This window comes from Phoxinus phoxinus (genome assembly GCF_949152265.1).
Source record: "Phoxinus phoxinus genome assembly, chromosome: 9".
NCBI lineage: Eukaryota > Metazoa > Chordata > Actinopteri > Cypriniformes > Leuciscidae > Phoxinus > Phoxinus phoxinus.
The window spans coordinates 33850968-33871478 of record NC_136884.1 but is presented as its reverse complement, the minus strand read 5'-3'; the positions used below and the strand labels follow the sequence as shown (position 1 = coordinate 33871478).

The 20511-nt window shown below is 35.7% G+C and overlaps 1 protein-coding gene across 7 annotated transcripts in view; it reads left to right on the top strand.

The window, feature by feature from the left end:
* The first annotated feature begins 262 nt into the window (after window positions 1–262).
* Window positions 263–20511, top strand: part of LOC307004694 (myosin heavy chain, fast skeletal muscle-like) — a 45598-nt gene continuing 25349 nt past the window's right edge. For 2 of the 7 annotated variants that reach the window (XM_079624094.1, XM_079624093.1), the window contains exons 1-7: window positions 263–395; window positions 1071–1176; window positions 2313–2386; window positions 2472–2621; window positions 2879–2931; window positions 11178–11280; window positions 13529–13647. The gene's annotated coding sequence lies outside the window, so the exon portion shown is untranslated. The remainder of the gene's footprint in view (window positions 396–1070; window positions 1177–2312; window positions 2387–2471; window positions 2622–2878; window positions 2932–11177; window positions 11281–13528; window positions 13648–20511) is intronic. The other 5 variants (XM_079624098.1, XM_079624097.1, XM_079624095.1 and 2 more) reach the window with 4 other exon arrangements.

The window sequence follows — 20511 nt, the reverse complement described above, 5'->3', positions numbered from 1 at the left end:
CATTCCCACTACTGTCCCTTACAAACATCTTGCCAATACCATACCTTGAAAATATCTCACATATATCTCCACTTTTTAACATGACATTGACAACATTCAGAATAGAAGTTGATTTTTAAACGTATGTTTTTATTTTTTTATTTTTTATAGGATTATTTACCATAATTGAACAAGGATTGACCCCACCCTCTGATTTTTTTTTTTGAGCCACTTGCATCACACAGGCATATATTACACGTCCTTTAAGAGAAATGACCAAGAGAGCAAGTATATATATACAGTTCATGTTTCTGTAGACTGTTTGGCTTGGACAAGACTGAGCTGCAGGGCACAACAGGGCAGTCGTCACCTATGCCAAGCAAGTTTTGAACATTAAGGAAATGGCTTTGAATGCGGTAAAGACCTTAATGCATATCAGATTTAATTTCTTCAATAACATCTTACTTTTGCATGGACTGACAAATGTAATTTGTAATTACTCAAAGCCAATTAGTATTGAATGCATGATGGTAAAAAATATTTTTTTGACTACTAATTGGCAGTAAACATATTGAACATTTATCTAACTGTACTAATATATATATATATATATATATATATATATATATATATATATATATATATATATATTTATTTATTTTTTAAATTTCTTTATAGAAACATAACATTGAATACAAACATCATTATTGGTCAGGAAAAAACATACTGTTAATTTTAATTTACAGTTAATTATTTTTAATGTTTTTTATTTATAAAATGTTTTAGCAATATTTTAAGCAAGAATGTTAATTGCGAAAATACATTTAGCAAAAGCTCAAAAATAGAAAAAGTAACATACTACTAAAAGTTCGGGGGGGAAATGTCAGTGGTGCATGCCCATGCGAACTTGTTCTGTAAAAAATCTAACTTGCAAATTGTTAACTCAGTAAAACAAATTTAAGTTGAGTGGGCACATTTTTGAGTGCAATGTTGAGTTTACTTATAAAACTATTTAACTGCACGTGTACTACTACTTTGTCCAATGAACACAAACAATTAAGTTGATAAAACTTAATATTTTGATTTTATAGTTCGAACGTTTAACTTCCCGTCATGCGCAGTCTGTCTCGCTGTACGTTACTCTGGGTTTCCTCCTTCAACCACGCTTTCGAAGGGACTGGATTTCGTCTGATTGCGGTAAGTTTTCTTTAAGCTTTATGAATGAAAATAGGCTATAAATTGCACACATATGTTGATCAAATATAGTATTATGTTAAAATATATATATTTTGTGGTGACGATAAGTTTCTTGTTAGAGAATAGAGATTATCCACATAGCACATTGCTACTTAACGTTATTGTTACCTAGACTAGAGTGAGGAAACGTGCTTGAATGAGAAAAGGACAAGGACGTGCATGGTGTTTAGAAGATGTTAAAAATGTTAAGCTCAGTAAGTCGTGAATAAAGACTAAAATGCGGTGCTTGTGCTGATTGAGAGACAAGTGCGAATTGATTGAGTGCGAATTCAGCTTTTCAGAATTTAGTGGCTTATTGCGATTTAATAATGAAATACACATACACGTATGTCAACAACAACAAACAAACAAACAAACAAACAAAAAACACAGTGTGTATAGTATTCAAGTAAACACAGTCGGCAATGTCTTAAGTAAACATAACCAATTTGCTGAAACCCAGATGTTTCAGTATAAGATCCATGCATGAGCTATTAAAGTGACCGCAGTTCGTTCAATTCAATTTAATTTGAATTGTATGGATAATTTAATACAATTCAAAGTTTATTTGTCATGTATACAAACGTCAGTTACCATTTGTACATGCTTAGGTAGAGGCTCTGGCATTCTACAGTAGTGCAATATAATTCAATACAATACAATTTAGAGGGGAAAACAAATAATATATAGGCCTATATATGCAAAACTAATGTGTTATGTTAAACATATGTATGTTAGCTTTGTATATTAAATAATAGAATGGGTAGTATGTGTGCAGTGTGTTTATGTATCCAAGTGAATATTGGATAAAAATATTGTGTATCCTTAAACAAATATTAGGCTAAATCCATAATGTTAATCAATTAACAAAAGACAAAATCGTTTACTGCTCTTATAATAACTTTTGTATCTTTAAGAAAAATGATATTGAATTAATACAGTGAAGAATATGCATTGATTCTTTTTCACATTTGATTATTAAATTTCTGTATTAATTTTACCACATGTTAAATTCACTTACTGTTTTTTTGTTGTTGTTTTGTTTAATATGTTTAAACTGTAAACATATTTTGTTCTGCTGTATTTGTCATTTTTAGACTAAAGAACATCAGTACAGTGACAAGATCCTTGGATGTGCTAAAACAGTGGCCTTTGTTTTTTAAAAGATCAGGTGAGTTTATATTTTTAATTAGCTGGACTGAATTTACTTGTGTTGTTCTACACTTAATTCTTACTGTTTTAACCCTTTTTTTCAGGGTCTCTGCCGAGTATTACAGGATCACACAACCTAGCCCGAAGAGCACCTTTTTCTCTTCGTTAGATGAATACACATCTAGTTGTACAGAGCAAGTGGTGGAGCGTATGGAGATGAGATGAAGATCCTCGTAGACCAACTTGATCGTCAGGTAATCATTTTGCGTGTGATCATATCTCTCTGATTAAAGGCTGAATGGTGCCATCTCCTTGTTCCATATTTATTTTTCTGTCTTTCAGACACAGAATCTCCAATGTATTTTGTGCATAGTTTTTTGTTTTAAATAAATCTTGAAGAGTGGAATATAACTTCATCACCTTCAAATAGAAAATGTGCCGTTTTGCAGAATTGTCAATAAATAAGTTATATAATGATAGCAATGTCTTTTGTATTGTGTTGTATTTACAGTGTGGTTTACTCCCAGCATTTGGATTCTTAATGTGAAGAATCTACAAGAATCGGTGAGATATTTGAAGAAGTTGAATCAACTTAAAAAAGGAAAGCAACCAGCTACAAAGCTTTTTTGAGTTTACTGAAGGTATAAGTAAGTTTAGTGAACTTAAAAAAATTATTTGGCACAACTTCGACCACTTAAGTTGAGTAAACTCAAAAATGCTTTGCAGCTTGCTTTATTTGTTTAAGTTTACTCAACTTTTTATGTTTTACAGTTGCCATAGTGTTACTATCCAGTTGCTAATGTGTTTTCAGTGGTTGTTAGCATATTGCTATGCTGTTTCTAGAGTGTGCTGGGTGATTGCTATGTGATTAAGTTCTGGCTAAGTTAAAGTCTCTATATGAGATTCATTAGATCTGGCTCTGGCCCCTCCTTCATTTCAAGTTCATGGGGTATATTGTACTGTTTGAAAAGTTTTAAATATGAGCCATTGTTTTTGACTTCAAAAATTGTGGTTATTGATTTGTATAAAATTACAACATGTACAACAGAAACAAATGAGAAAAGTTTGTCTCTGTGTTTATGTGTGAGTGAGTATAAGAAATCAATGTGACATGTAAGAACAAGTTTTCTGTTAAAGTTTTCAGGTCAGTGATGTAGTTAAGCGTTGCCTGGCCTTTAGGCAAGTTTAATCAATGACTGATACAAAATAAAAATAAATGAATAAAGAGATGTTTCAATGTGGCAAAAAGGTGTTTGAAACCAACATACTGTAGATAACTTTGCTAGACAAAAAGCTTTTATGCAGTAGGGCTTGTTGAAGAATGTATCCACCTTTTTCCTCCGTCCCATGAATCTCCTCAAATTATGGGAGTAACTTCTGTTAAACTGTAAACAATCAGGTTTACTCTGTGAATGCAATAATATCCATTATCATACTCACCCTTCAACCATCGAACATTAATATACACTGTAAAAAATGTGGCTGCGATTTGTTAAAATTTGTTGAGATAACTTAAATATCCAACTTAACCAAACTAAACTAAAGTTAACTAAACTTAATATTTTAAGTCAAGCATGAACACATACTTTTTAAAGTTGAAACAATGTTGGATTTTAAGTTGTGATAAATAATCGCAGCAATTTTTTTTACAGTGTAAGTCAAATATAAAATATTTCATTGTAGTAATATATCTCTGTAATGTGTAACATATGTTGCCTTTACCAAAAATGCTCATTAACTGGAACATTAAGTAATAATATTTCAGTGATATTCGTAATTTTGACAGACAATAAATATTGTTTTTCTGCTTTAGAAGCATTCCAGTAAACACTTCTCATAAAAATCAATATATTTATGTTATATTAATATATAATTGTTATTATTATAACAATATCAGTACAATTACATTTTAATGCATCTGTGAAAACAAATCTGGAAGGAGATGTGAGGATTTGTGGAGAAAAACAAGAGATTCTTAGTGCATTTCAGTGAATTATTCATGGATATTTAATAAATCGGGGGAGCAGGCCACAAATGCAAATATATATATATATATATATATATATGTATGTTGTCTTTATTTATACTGTTATACAGTGGAATACAAAAGATAAAATAGCTCTTGCCATAGATATTCTTGTTGTACCTCAACTGATAGATAAGGATTATTTGTAGCACAACCTTATGATTTGAAATGATTAGTTTCAGTGTTTTTGAGTGTAACTTCTCCAAACCGTAAGTGCCTCCCATAATCTAAAAAGTAGTAGGCTCATTAGGAAAAATGTGCATAGCCTTTGTGACAACTAGCCTCTGCCATAGGAATACACACATATGCATCCACTAGTAGTCTATATGGCCATTAGTATGTTCACTCTTAAGAAAAATAGTTTTAAACAATACCAGATTAGAGTCCCTTGGCTTGTAACAATTGCAGAACTTTTTTGCAACTCTTTTCCCCCCATAAAGAACTATGTTTTGAACTGTGTTATAAAGGACCTAAATGGTATAATAAGCCATACATTGTTATAAGCAATAAGCCCCAAGAAGCCATGGTTTACAGTGAACTTAGAAGAGATAAGGGTCATTGTTAAATCAACTAAAACACTCTTAGCTGTTCAAAATTCACTGTAAATCACAGCTTCAATGGGCTTATTGCCTTTGTAAAACGGTTATTTTGCATACCTGGCAAGGTTTCATTAAATAAACACGCAGACACAAAAAAATTTAAAGCTATTAATAAACAAAAATATTCTTCCGCCAAGCAATGTAGTTATTCAGAAGTGGAATGGTTACCAAGCAAGTGACAGATGCTGCAGCACAAAACTCAAGACAGTGGTGCAGTAATACTGATGTAATGAGGCCACAGGTATGTTTGTAGATTAATTTACAACGGCTTCGAACGTGGCTCAACAAATTATAATCAAGGACTGGAACTATCCATTTAGCAAAGAACCTTTTGAATAATACTTAATTTTTTATTGATATTATTATTTATTGATATTGTTTTGATATCTTCAAAATCCTCAATAATGTCTTTACATCCTTCATTATGTGTGTATTTTGGTATAATTGAGTGCAGATGATAAGGTTGTTGGTCATCTCTCTGGTTAGAAATACTCCTTTTTGAGTCTTTGCACCTCTTCAAATAAGACCAGTTGTTGTTATGATAGCCTGAAGAAGCGATTGTAAAATGACAGTATGTGAACCCTTCATGCTGAAATATCCCAAACAGTTTCAACCTCAATGTTGAAAGCCCAAAATGTTTGATGTCTTCTTTTTGTGAAGTTTTGCTGCTACAACATTGTAATTTTCCCACCCACAGAATAAAGACGAACCCTACCAATGAAAGTGTGTGTTAATGGTTTTCATTATTTGTAACTTCCCCATTATAACGCAAGTAGATATATTCAAGCTGTATTTATATACTGTACCTGGTAGACAGAGAGAAAGTCCACTGGAGAGTCCCTAGTCACTGCAGTCAGATCAAGAATGTCTGTTTTAACCTGTTTGAGGATTCAGTTGTGTTTTATTTGAAATGTTCACAAAAATACACAACATAATAAACGGATTATAAATTATTCCATCCAAATCGTAACTAAGCTTTTAATTTAGACAAGCTAATTCATTCCCCTGATCATGTTCACAGGGTGTATATCAATGGGCTTTATGCATAGCTGCACTACTTCCTGAACTTCAGCCAGCTCCTTTGTTTCCTGTCTGCCATTATTGGACAAACTGATTAATCCAGGTGTGCCTGACCAACAACAATAATCAGACACACCTGGATTAATCAGTTTGTCTAATAATGGCAGACAGGAAACAAAGGAGCTGGCTAAAGTTCAGGAAGTAGTGCAGCTGTGCATAAAGTCCATTGGTTGTATAAGCTGAAGTTTGTTCAACAATGTAGATATGATCCTGAAGCATTCTTTTGCCTTATAAAACAATGAATGAATAAAAACAATGAATAAGAAAACGAAACACCAACACAAGTATCTTCCTGTATGTCTAAAGAAACAAAAGTGTTTTCCAAGCACATGATTTTGCTAGAATGGTAGATGAGCTAAAAACACTTTACCCCCCTTTACCATTTACCCGGTCCTCAAGAAACATCAGGTCATTTTTACCAGCATGCAAGTCAATCATAATGCAAGTCCACTGTCCCCTTAAATCCTACTGATGACATTTCTTTCACATCGATTTAGCTATTAAAAGATCCCCTGAATATTTACTTGACCCTTGATGTAATTACGATCAAAAACTTAGAATTGATATTAAAATACTTAATTAATGTGAGTCGCATTACGGTCCTTGCACACTGAGTTCGAAAATTCTCGTCCGAAATGTTTCCACGTAAAAAATAAATACGACCTCACGTTGTGTCAATCACATTAATACACTGCCTCCGAAAAGTTTGTCAGTCATAAAATATTTCAGATCGGATTCGGTTTTCTGCGTTTTTCGCATCTGTAGCAAGTATTTTGAGGTGTTTTGACAATTCAGAGCCACCGAATGCCGTATATGAAAAAAGTTTTTTCGGTCCACCTTAGCCTTGCAGTTCAGTGCAAACTCCCTAAGGGTCTGTGTGCAGAGTTATTTACACCATGCCTAGTCCTTGTCACATTCAGCATTTGTGCATGAAGGTACACTGTAAAAAAAAAAAAAAAAAAAACGTAAAATAAACGTAATCGTCTGGCAGCAGAGTTTCCAGATGGATTCCAAAGTGACTTACCAAATAAGAGAACAATAGCAGCGACAAGTGCAGTGAAAAGTCCTAGTTAGTCTAACATAGTACACTTAGCAAGTGTTTATGAAAAAGATAAGTCTTTAGCAGTTTCTTGAAAATGTAGGAAAACAGTCCAGGTAAAGGTCAGTGAAAGAGATTTTGTGTCTCTTTGGGATGATGGCACCACAATGCACCGTCCACTTGCAGAACACAGGCTTCTGGAGGACACATAGATCTGAAGTAGTGAGTTTAGGTATAGGGCTACCTCTAAAGACCACTCTTGCTGCAGCATCTGGATCAGTTGCAGAGGTTTGACTGATGCTGGAAGAGCTGCCAAGAGAGCTTTACAATAGTCCAGTCTGGATAGAACAAGCGCTTAGACAAGGAGTTGTGTAGCTCTGATAGGAAGGGTCGGATCTTTCTGATGTTGTCTAAGGCAAGTCAGCAGGATCACACAGCAAGGATGGCTGTTACCCTGTTTGCACTTATCATCTGCTTTCCACATGACCTGAAATCACAACAAAACACTCAGTATTAGGCTACATTTACACACGTTAGAATATGTTCCACTGGGACAATGCAAAACATCAACTGACTATGATCTGGAAGCTGAGCAGGAAAGGCTAACAGTTATGTTTTGAGCTGCCATGTGATTTTAGCTATACATTTATAGAAAGTAAATGTATATGATTTACTGTAACTTAGCTTCATCCAGTTACACCTAGGTCATAAGTGTCCGTTTATCTGGATCAATGCAATTTTCATAACCAATGGATCAAAAGTATCCTATGAAAAAGGCTGTCTATGATGACCCCCAGGCCATCCAAAATGTAGATAATGTTAATTTCTTCATCAGAACACAAACATTCAATCAATTTTTATTTTATAAGCCTAATATATGCACCTAAATGCATTCTATAGCTATCTGTTGGCAAGCAGATGCGGCCAGAATATGCAATTCATCATGTTGTGTTCATATTCTAGTCTCATGTGCTTTCCTGTATCATTATCAACAAATACAGTAGTTTACTGAATCCGATTTCTTAAAGCTACAGAGTGTCATTTTTTTTCACCGCTAGGGGTCGCTAACTTCTTACAATAACAAAGGCGTAGATTCATGATGCATAAGCGGATTTATGGAACTTGTCGTAATGTCGATGGATCTAATAATGTTTATGGATGAGTGAATACATTGATGTTTTTTAACATGACTGTGGAATGAAGCAGGTCGCGATAGTGAATGAGAGACAGATATCAGCGCCACACGCGAGTCCCGCGGATATAGAGTAATAAGTAGTAGTGGTGGGCAGATCGAGGCTTCGTGGAACACTGAAACCGTTGAAGCAAATGTGCCATATTGTGTTGAGGCTTCGAAACAATCCGACACCCGTCTCCATGGTGACCCCTAGTGGTCAGAACAATGCAACAGAAACCTGTGCCAAACATGCATAAAAACACCTTTTCCAAATCAATTGCAAATTTGGTCCCACTTTATATTAAGTGGCTTTAAGTACTATGTACTTACATTGAAATGACTAATTTGATACAATGGACTTATTGTGTACATACATGTTTTTACATTGTACTTATATTTTTAAAATACCTGCATGTAATTACAGCTGTAATTAATATATGTAATTACATTTGTAATTACACTGTTGACCCTTCCCTTATACCTTAACCCACCCTTAAACTTAACCATACCAGCACACCTGTCCCTAACCTTACCCGTATCACACCGCAATAGCAGCAAAAGTGTTTTACAATAAAACATTGTACTTATTTTTCGATGTAAGTACATAGTACTTAAAGCCACTTAATATGAAGTGGGACCGCAAATGTTTTATTGAATGTCAAATCTTTCAAATGCTATGACTCTAATAATTTAATAAGATTATCAAGTGTATATATGTTATTTTATCAATTGTCCGGGTATGAATGGCTCAGCTAAACTGGCCAATAAGACTATTAACTACCATTATTCATTTTATTTATACTAATTTCTAATTTTAGTATTACTTTATTTTACTATAATAAAACCAAGGATATTTTTTTAAGAGAAGTTTTCAGCTTCCAGATAGTGTTTCAAAATGTCTCGCCATTTTAGAGATTGATTTACTGAGGGATACTATCATGTTTTAACGAAGATTTTATACACAATTGGACGGACTTTGACATGAATAACAAGTCTACTAAAGCTTGTTTTAGGTCTTTTGAGATGTGGGTTCAACAACTGATCTTTCTGAAAACAGATGGAAAAATTGAAAGACATCCTGCATTTTTAGTGTTTTCCCCTCCAGCTCTCGACGCCAGTTATGACTGAACATCATTTAAGAATGCTAACGTTAGCTTGGAAACTGTCAACTTAACACAAATGTAATATAAAATATCGTTCACATGTAGTAACTCTTACCTCAGCAGGTGATCAGTTGGCATGATGTCCGCTATGCCGAACCGGGCTCACTGAAAAAGAGCGTGTTATTTCCGAACAGACTGACTGACAACCGGACTATAACTTGTGTGTTCAGATTAGAGATGCGCGGATGGGCTATTATTTAATCCGCAACCGCATCACAAAACTCATCATCCGTCCGCCATCCATCCGCGCCAATGTTTTTTGACCAATCAAAGCCACACAATCCGCTGATTGTTTTAAGGTCTATGGTCGATGCAAGGTGCTCCTGACGCGAGCCGCGAGGCTAGAAAGCTCTTGCCTGTTCTAGAAAGGATACAGATGTACTTTTCGGATGTTCGTTAGATTGAATTCATATCTCCCAGCGCTTGCCCTTGATACAGATCCAAACTTACTCAAGTAACTCGACAGATCAGCTGAGCTAACCGCTGTGGGAGGGACACCGGGACTAAACAACGGAAAAGTAACAGCGGCTAATTTTAATCTGCGTCATGGCGCACGCAAACACACATAGTCACACACAGAAACGCAGATTTGGAAAAATATTAATAAAAGACATACAATATACATAAAATTAGGGGAGAATAAGACAATGAATAATGATCAAAATGAGCATCTATTTGCAAGACAAGATTAAAAGACTATATAATAAATAATAATTCAATACAGGCCTACTGTATATACTGTACATGTACAAATACTATCATTTAACCTTAAAAAAAACTCACTTTAACCCCCACATGCTTAATGATCTTCAAGGAAAACATGTTGAATGACTGCTGATTTCTGCTAGCCTGATGTAGCCAATGGTAGTACTCCTCGTTGGGGTCTTATTTTACGTGGCCTATAAATACAGCTTTAGGTATGGGATGAGGGAGCGTCTCATAGTCACGGGTGACGTAAGCCATTTCCGGGTTGTTGCGGAAGTGTTTGTCCGTGTGGACTGAGGAATCCTGCGGTACAACGTCTGTTGTACCAGATTGTCTTTTTACGTCCTGGAGTTTAAATCCCCTGTGCATCGCAAGCAGTTCAAACCGGTTACAGACAGAGGGAGAGACGGTGCAGTGGGTTTCTCGTCGGGGCGTTTTGTGGCCATATTATTGTATTGCGCGTCTTGCGCTACGTGTTTATTCCAACGCTGGAGCTTGGGACATCAGCTGCCTGGTAGCCGGCGTGCCGCAGATTCGAGACGGTGGCCGGCTCTTTCTCTCTGAGGCATCAAATGTTGTGACCATCCAGCAGTCACCATCGAGATCTGGTTTCTCTTTGTGGAGTGTAACGTTACTACTCTTTGCATTTAATTTGTTTATTTGCTTATTCTTTGTTGTTGTTTTTTTTGTGTTTTTGTTGTTGATGTGAATTAAATCAATTGTTTCAATCTTACTTGTCTTCTGTTGTAGATTGGTGTTGAAATTATTGTTTTTTTTGTGTATTAACCGAATTTCTGTGAACCTGTTGCTAACTGACCATTATATTCCTCTCCTGACCAGTTGTGGGAATTGGTAGGTTCCCTTTGTTTTTGTTTTTTGTGTGTTTGCTATCCATTGTTTCTATTGACCGGCATGCTGGTAAACATCTATATGTCTGTCCGTCTATGGAGTACCAAGTTTTCTAAGAATGTGTGAGTGTGGGTATATGATTAGTGTCTAAATTGTAATTCTGTTTCCTCTCCAGTGGTTGGGGTGATCAGGACATTATTAGGTGTGTGGGCGAGCTCCTATTCCTACTTGGTGGTGGTCTCTTCTGATTGCAGTGTTCAACGGGTGTGGTTGGAGTTGTAAGTGTAGTACACAAGTGTTTGCTGTGTCATTTTCAGAGAATGAGCGAATAGTCTCCAGCCCTGGAGGGGAGGCCGAATTGCGCTTGTGTGTATTTGTTTTACTTGCATATTTATACATGTATTAGTGACTTCTAATAAAGCTGCAATTTTTTTATATTTCACCCTTGTCTCTGGTCTCAACTCAGCCGTGATCGAACCTGTGTGCTTCGAATAAATCTTATAAGGCGATTCCCCGGTAAATTTGCCTCTGGGGTGGCGTAGTCGGGTATTTGCGAGGCGTAGATAAAAAAATCTGCCCTATGGGGGTGAAATTTTCCACTTTTCTTGTCAATCTATCATGTTTGCCACACTGACAAGCCAAACCCACATCAAGATGTTGGGTCTGGGAACACACCATTGGCATGGCTCAAACCGAGGCGGCGGGATAAACGGTTGTCTTTCAAATTCCCTCTGCACGCAGTAAGATAGCGCTACCAACCAGAGCAACGAAGAAGGTGACGTAGGATGTGACTTCAATGCCGTTCTTTTTTCTTTTCATCAAAGAAAAGCTTAACTCCATGTCTTCCAGAGTTGCGGCCAAAGCCGATTCGAAAGACCGCTGTTCGCCAGCAGCTATTCTTTGTTTTCAAGTTAGTAGCAGGGAATTCACGCGGAACCGTCGCAACTCTGCCGTCATTATGTTAAGCCCGCCCACCGACTCTATACACGATGTGATTTGGCTGAATGGAATTTGCAAGCCAACGGAGAGTTGCTAGACGACACTGGCTGCAAAATAAAATTTGCTGCCGCTAGGGTGCGTCTAGATTTCTAGGCTAGATTTCTGCAGTTATACCTTCTTTTCTTTGTTTTCTAATATCACAGAAAGAATCTGTAAACTATTACTTAATATTTTAGGTAAAATTACATATAATTCTGTAAAAATACAGACAATTTCCTTTAAAAAAAAAAACATGTAAAATTTATGTAAAACCAAAATACAAGCAATTACCTGTAAATTTAATAGTGGAACAGTAAATATCTGTAAAATAACAGGCATTTCACTGTATAATGACAAAAGGGTACAATTCTGTAAAAAATAAAATACAGACCATTACCTGTAAAATTACACTTTTTTTAAACAGTGTAACTCACAAAACTGACATCATAATGGTTTGATGATCTACAACAGGGTAGAGAGAGCTGATCACAAAGCAAATTTTTAATTACTACAATTCTAATTTCTGACTAGAAATGACAACAAGTAGACAACATAGATTTACACACAAACTCATCACCAACTGCGACTTTCAGACGTAATCTCTATTTTTTTAGCTCAACTGTCACAGAATGGAACGCACAGGATTGTGGGATATCAAAGGCATGTGGGATATTTCCCTGTAGTTTCCCTGTACTTTCCCAAGTGTTCTGTTGCTATGGTTACTAATCACCTGCACCTGGTCCCTAATCACCACACTAATCAGCTCCCCTCCAAAAGGTAGGGTGAATTAACATTTGAAATTTTTTTGAATCTCTGACTTTTGTAAGGTTTTTGCCATAAATTAAAAACACCAGCCCAACACATGATACATTTCTGTAATACTGAAGATGTTACCTATCCATTTGAGGAGTAAACAAAGATATATCATAATGAAAGGAGGTGTGACATAACCTTTTATGTAAACTGAGCCAAAACATTTTATCTTTTAAATATATGGGTGATTGGAACATGCCCTTTGGGTGATTGGGACAGCACATCTTGTCATTGATTTCGGCTAGTGTAGCATTGTTGCACAAGTTAGTTCATACTTTGATATAATTTCATATGCACAATTTTGTTGTCTGTTCCTCGTGACTCCCATGTTTATTTCTGTTAAACTTTATTACTCAATGTTTATAAATCTGTCGACAACTCATACATTACAGTGAATTTTCTTCCCCAAAATTTCAATGAATGTATTTAATTCTTTCTCCCCGAATTACACTGAACATTTAATTCTCTTCCCCAAAATTTAATTGAACATATTTAATTCTCTTTCCCAAAATTTCAGTAAACACATTTAATTATCTTTAAATGAAAACAGAAACATTATATTAACTATATTTTACTAATTTTGTTGCAGTAATACATCATATTCATGTTTCAATCAAAGATTTTTGCAATATATTTGCTATATTATACAATAGCCAATTATATTATAACATTTTGTGACCTTATTATTAAAACTGTCAAAAGCTAATGTCATTTTCCTCACCTCATGTGTTGCAGGGTCAACTTCCTGTTTGGAGGGGTTTGCAATACAGATGATGTCTTATTTACAAAATGATAATGTGTAGCCGCCACGCTGGACTACTGTGTCTTCTGAGGTAGCGGCAGAACCTTAGGAGGTTAGTATGAGTGACTTTATTCTGTGCTGTCATCTCCACCGGTTTCAAAACATGTCTCTGATATATTGCCATTCTGCAGCGACTTTCAGCATGTGTCGTATAACAACATGTGACATTTACGTTTACATAACGTGAGAAAGTCACATTAAACACGCGAAATCCGATCAGAGCAGTCTGACTGAAACAAATTTCCAGAAATGCAATTTGAATAGTATTTCATACCACATATGAATGTAGCTCGAAACTGATTTGTAAAAATCGCATTTCATGTGATTTTTGTTCATTAACACTTCATCTAATCAGATTTCAATCGATGCACAAAAATCGGATTTGGACTAACAGTCTGAACGTAGCCTTATTTATGGCCTGGACAAGCCATACCTTACCTGCAAACTTACCTTGTGGATTTAGTATCTGCTGTGTAGCCAATATGTTGTCTAGCGATCCCCTGTGTGGATCTGTTATCCTGTGTCTGTGCATGCTGCTCGGGACCTAGTAAGATAAGAAATCCTTAGTTATTTATCTGCATATTACATTGAACTGTTCTTCTTCAAGTTTACTTGCCTATTTCACCTGTTCCTGCACATACTGTTTGATGTCGGTCTGTGCGTTTATGAAAATGTTACTGGTGGTCCCAAAGCTCCCCAGTCAGGAGGTCCCAAAGCTCCCCAGTCCAGTGACTCCAGAGCTCTCCAATCCAGTGGCCCCTAGTCTAGTGATCCCAAGTCCAGTTGTCCTGGTGGTCACGAGTCAGGTTGTCCCAAGTGTGGTGGTCCCGAGTCCGTTGGTCACAGAGGTACTTCCACCATTGGCTGCTCTTCCGGTGATGGCAACTGCCTTCTCCTACTCCCTCCAAGGTGGCAGCAACGCTACAGCTCCTGCCGAGGTGGCTATCAACTCTCAGAAAAGTTATTTACGTGGCAACAGAAAAACTTTCTTACTGGGTACAGTCAGAGCATGTAGCTGTAATCGCATTGTCAAAGGGACTTTGTTTTGCAAGCAGTGACCACAGAAACATTACAAATGTAAATGCTCACAAAAGTTTTATTTAACTAAATCATGAACATTAATTTAATAGTTAAATAAAAAAAAAATAGTTAGTTAATTACACAAAGCGCAGTAGATTAGGAGCGCAATAATTCTGACTAAAATATACATTAACACTAAATTATAAATGATTATTTTTTTTATTATTTAGTTTATTTGACAGGGACCATGCACAGTTCGAGCCCTGTACCAGAGTTAGCTATACAGATAATTTGCATCTGTGGTCCCTGGGTAAGGAAGATAAAAACACAATATGGACAATACAGACAGTACTATCAAAACAGATAAAAACTTAGCAACAGACAACATGTGACAGCATTACTCACATATAACCCAAGATACAGATATACATTCCATGTTATAAAAATACGATCAATGATCACATAATTGATTCTCCTTCAGCCAAGTCTTTAAGGACATTTTAAAACTGTTGAGACTTGCACAACCTCTAATGTGAGCTGGGATTAAGTTCCACTTTTCTACTACAGTAAATGAAAAAGCCGATTGACCAAATTTAGTCTTCCTAAATTGAGTGTAACAGTCACCTCTTACAGAAGCCCTAGTGACCCTTATCTTATCTCTGCAAAATGACATACATTGCTTGAGTGGGGGTGGTGCAAGATTATGGGTCAATTTATACATATATATTTATTTTATATAATTTATTTATATAAATATATTTTGCTAAAAAAATTGTTGTTGAATATTAGTTTTTTTTTTGTTGAATATTTGTTTTTGTTGGTGAACATACTGTAAATGTGCTAAAGAATTTCAAATCTACAAGTGTATTTTTATTATATCAGTTTTGTTTTTATTTATTTTCATTTTTTTTTATATTTTTTTTTATTTTTTTATTTTAAGTTTAGTAAATTTAACTACTTCTTTAAAAAGCATTATGTTTTTAGATTGTAATGTTGCAATGTTAGAAGAACGTAATCTGATTTTACCCCTTTTTGGATAGACTGCAAGGTTTCATAGCATTCAATTTGAACATTGTTTGTAGGACAATATTGATCAGGATATAAAATTTGTAAAATGATCAAATATAGATTTTATTTTTTCAAATAGAAAAAAAAATTCAATACTGAGATTATACCATTACACAATTGGCTATTGCCCAACCCTACCTTATGGCATGCTTTACATGCTGACAAGCATTTTTTAGCTAAGCAGTAGGCTAATGATGCATTATTATCACTGTTAAATGGTTATTTAACAATTAGCCTACATTCAGTTCTGCATTAATAATTAACTTATCTTCCTTATCTACTTTGTACTTTGTGATCAACAAACAAAAAAATACATTCAATCAAGGTTGACAACAGCGATATGCCTATCAACCAATAGCGTGTGGTAACCTTGCTAAACAGGGCTATGGGTTTAATAAAATCTTTAAAAATATATATTTTAGGCCAACAAGTGATATAAAATTGATACTATAATATGTGAATCTTTCTTCTTTACAGTAAAATGACAAAGTAGGCTATGTGTTTTTATTAATGCCATTCATGTTTTTGTTAATAGCCTACAGCGTTTGCACGAATGTAACATGGCAAAGATGAATGCACTTTTCGTTTCATTTTGGAATTTATGTGGTCTAATGTGATATTGTTGTTCATGATGAAATTTGACAGTTGTACAACATTTATTGTTGTAATTAATTTAGCATTAACAAGATGACCCGTCACTACCCGAATTCATTTTAGGAGCTATGGCTGATTGAATGTATTTTTAGTCCAGTGCCTGTATATAAGATTAGTATTGACCAAGTTCAGAGGCTGTCATATGTGGATCAACTTACTTTGTGTATTTTCAACAGTTTCAATATGAAATGTTGTATTTTTATATTAATTCAATGGATTAATTGCATTTTGGGGGGGGGGGGGTGTCATGGATTTATTGCATTTTGGGGGGGAAATGATCAGTTTTTATAATACATCTTTGAAAATCAAAATCTGGATTAACATCTTTTTTTATGTTATTACAACCTAAAGATGCTATGTGAAATTTTGAAACAGAAAATAGTGGTTTTCATCTTGTCACTTTCTAGGTAAAGAAAACACATTTTTACTCAAATTAAAGGGTTAGTTCACCCAAAAATAAAAATAATGTCATTAATGACTCACCCTCATGTCGTTCTAAGCCCGTAAGACCTCCGTTCATCTTCGGAACACAGTTTAAGATATTTTAGATTTAGTCCGAGAGATTTCTGTCCCTCCATTGAAGCTGTATATACAGTATACTGTCCATGTCCATAAAGGTAATATAAACATCATCAAAGTAGTCCATGTGACATCAGTGGGTTAGTTAGAAGTTTTTGAAGCATCGAAAATACTTTTTGGTCCAAAAATAACACAAAATAAGACTTTATTCAGCATTGTATTCTCTCCCGGGTCTGTTGTCAATCCTTCACAGTTACGCTGCTGGCGTAAGATGCTGATGACGTGTTATCTGGTGCGCCCGAGCTTCATTTATAGACTGAGGGAAACGCACGCACGTAAAAGTGTCTCATCCGCGACATGCACATTTACGCACCATTAAAAAAATGATATCCACGCAAACAATGTAGAATAGCTTGAATATAGCGTGCGTCTTCCTCAGACTGTAAACGAAGCTCGGGCGCACCAGATAACACGTCATCAGCGTCTTACGTCAGCAGCGTCACTGCGGAGTCCTGAACGCAGATTCACAACAGACCCGGGAGAGAATACAATGCTGAATAAAGTCTTATTTTGTGTTATTTTTGGACCAAAAAGTATTTTCGATGCTTCAAAAACTTCTAACTAACCCACTGATGTCACATGGACTACTTTGATGATGTTTATATTACCTTTATGGACATGGACAGTATACTGTATATACAGCTTCAATGGAGGGACAGAAATCTCTCGGACTAAATCTAAAATATCTTTAACTGTGTTCCGAAGATGAACGGAGGTCTTACGGGCTTAGAACGACATGAGGGTGAGTCATTAATGACATTATTTTCATTTTTGGGTGAACTAACCCTTTAATCTAAATGGATTTATCGCGTTTTGGAACCAAACTCTTCAAATATAGATTAAGCCTTATTAAAGCTATTTAAATTATTCAGTCAAGATCACTGACTTATTTCCCTTTGTCATTTGTTGTTTGATTATAATGAATGACAGACTGCAGCAGGTATATTATGTTGCTGTCAAATTAAGAGCTAATGTACGGATCTAATACATTTTCTTTCTCAGCTGTGAAAGTTTACTTAAAGGGATAGTTCACCCAAAAATTTAAATTCTGTCAGTAATTACTCACCCTCATGTTGTTCCAACCCTGTAAGACTTGTTCATCTTCAGAACACTGAAGATTAAATCTGAGAGCTGTCTCACTCCTCCATAGGCTTCTATTGTAATTGAAACTTGCCGGCCCATAAAGTTATTAAAAACATTGTTAAAATAGTCCAAGTGACTACAGTGGCTCAACCATAAGTTTATCAAGCGACGAGAATACTTTTTGTGCGCAAAAACAACAACAAAAATAACGACTTTATTCAACTATCCATTTTCTTCTCTGTGGGCCTCGAGTGAGTTCACATAGTGTAATAGCGCAGCGCTTCTGTGTTGTATGTCATACGTTGGCTCACTATTGGCCGACGCTGGTCATGTGTGTGATTCCGAAGATGAACGAAAAGTCTTACGGGGGTTGGAACAACATGAGGGTTAGTAATTACTGACAAAATTTTCATTTTTGAGTGAACTAACCCTTTAAGACATAACCGCTTGTGTTTCCTTGAATACTCTCCAAAAAGACATTTTTGTGTATGCGTGTTTATGATTGTATCTGAAGCCAATTTGCTTATCCATTTGGGCTCTGACTCGAAACACGCACACTGAAATTTGCTTTTTAATGTGCTTTTAATAACACAGTTTAAAGGAGAACTCCGGTGCAAAATGAACCTTTGGTCTAATTACACATTGTTACCTACTCAACCGTTATCTGAGATTTGTTTTCATGATTATCGACTGTAAATAGTTTTATCTCTAAAAACAGTTTAGCCTATAACGCTAGTATAACGCTAGTATATGGGGCATTGAGTAATGACAAATAAAAATCGCTTGTTAATACCACTAACAAGGCTCAAAATAGCCCCACACTAACACGGTAGCATAATGAGGGTCCCTACATGCAAACCGAAGCATTGAGAACTTTGGCAGTGTCCAGACAGTTTATTAAGAAGATATTTTATACATACAGTCAACTTCACGTATACAAGCAGAATCCATCTTTGAAAAACAGACTCTATCAATCGATCTACAAACAGCCGATCCAAATGCGCTGAACTGTGTAGAATCTCATATGGTCCAGCGCATTTGGATCGGTGGTTCGTAGATCGATTGATATAGTCGATTGATCGATTGATATAGACCCTCATTATGCTACCGTGTTAGTGTGGGGCTATTTTGAGCCTTGTTAGTAGTATTAACAAGCGATTTTTATTTGTCATTACTCAATGCCCCATATACTAGCGTTATACTAGCGTTATAGGCTAAACTGTTTTAGAGATAAAACTATTTACAGTCGATAATCATGAAAACAAATCTCAGATAACGGTTGACTAGGTAACTATGTGTAATTAGACCAAAGGTTCATTTTGCACCGGAGTTCTCCTTTAATATCAAACATGTACCGCAGTTTAGTAAGAGTAAACTGCATTTTACAACACACACTTATTCGCCTAATTCGGATGTTAAGTTCTCTCTAAACTCTTTTAGAGAGAAACACAAGTGCACCACAGTGAAGGATTTGGACTAGTTTAAATACAGATCGGATTATTAGGGTCCATGTAAATGCAGCTTCTGTCTCCACCTTAAAAGGGATGATTATCAGCCCATGACCTAGACACATGAAAGACAATACTTATTACACTCAAGAGAACCGCCAAAGAGAGAATGTCAACAAAACTATTTCTTACTGGCAACAACCTTTCCCTAAATAGCTTAATTCTTGTTTGATAGGTTGTCTTAATGACACCCAGATCAGTACAACCATCCCTTGTCTTTGCTCATAAATACTTTCCGTAAACACAGTTACACACCATTAAACTTCAGGTTAAATTATGAAACTTGGGTGTAAAAATAAATAACCTACAGTATGTGGCACACATACTGTACATGGGAAACAGCTGATAACACATTAAAGCAGAGATAATCTCTCTTTAATTTTTTATTAGGTTAAAGGGCACACTGTGGGTTACAGCAGTACAAAAGGACCATGTGTGTTTCACTGGCTGGAATAGAAATGGGATTTTCCAACATTTAAACTTATTTTCTATTAGGACTTTCTTAAATGGAAACATAACTAAAAAGATATAAATACCAGATATGAATCTTAAGATGTGGAAAAGCATATTGAGGAGGCTGAAATTACAGCTTGGTTAACTGAAAGGTCAGGCTAAGGGGAATGACTCCGAGTACTTGCATGAGGTAAGCTAGACAGCAGGATCAGGGGAAGGTATCTGTTGGTGTAGAGTGTTATGAGACAACATCAGGGCTCACAAGTTTTGAAGACAGGCAAGAGTGACCCCCCAGTGACCAGGGGTCCCGGGGGTGTTTCATTAATAATATCATAACTAAAATGACTACTAGGCCTAGACGACTTGTTCTGAGCAGGTGTTGTCAGTGAACAGGCTGTAAAACTTTTGGGTATGGCATGAGTAGCTACAGACACTCATGAAAAACTGATGCTAATTATCTGGGAAACATTCTCTAACAGCAGTCAAGTTACAAATTACCAGATACAATAGTGCTATTTTCTGATTGGCTATTGTGTAGCCCCTTTCTTTTT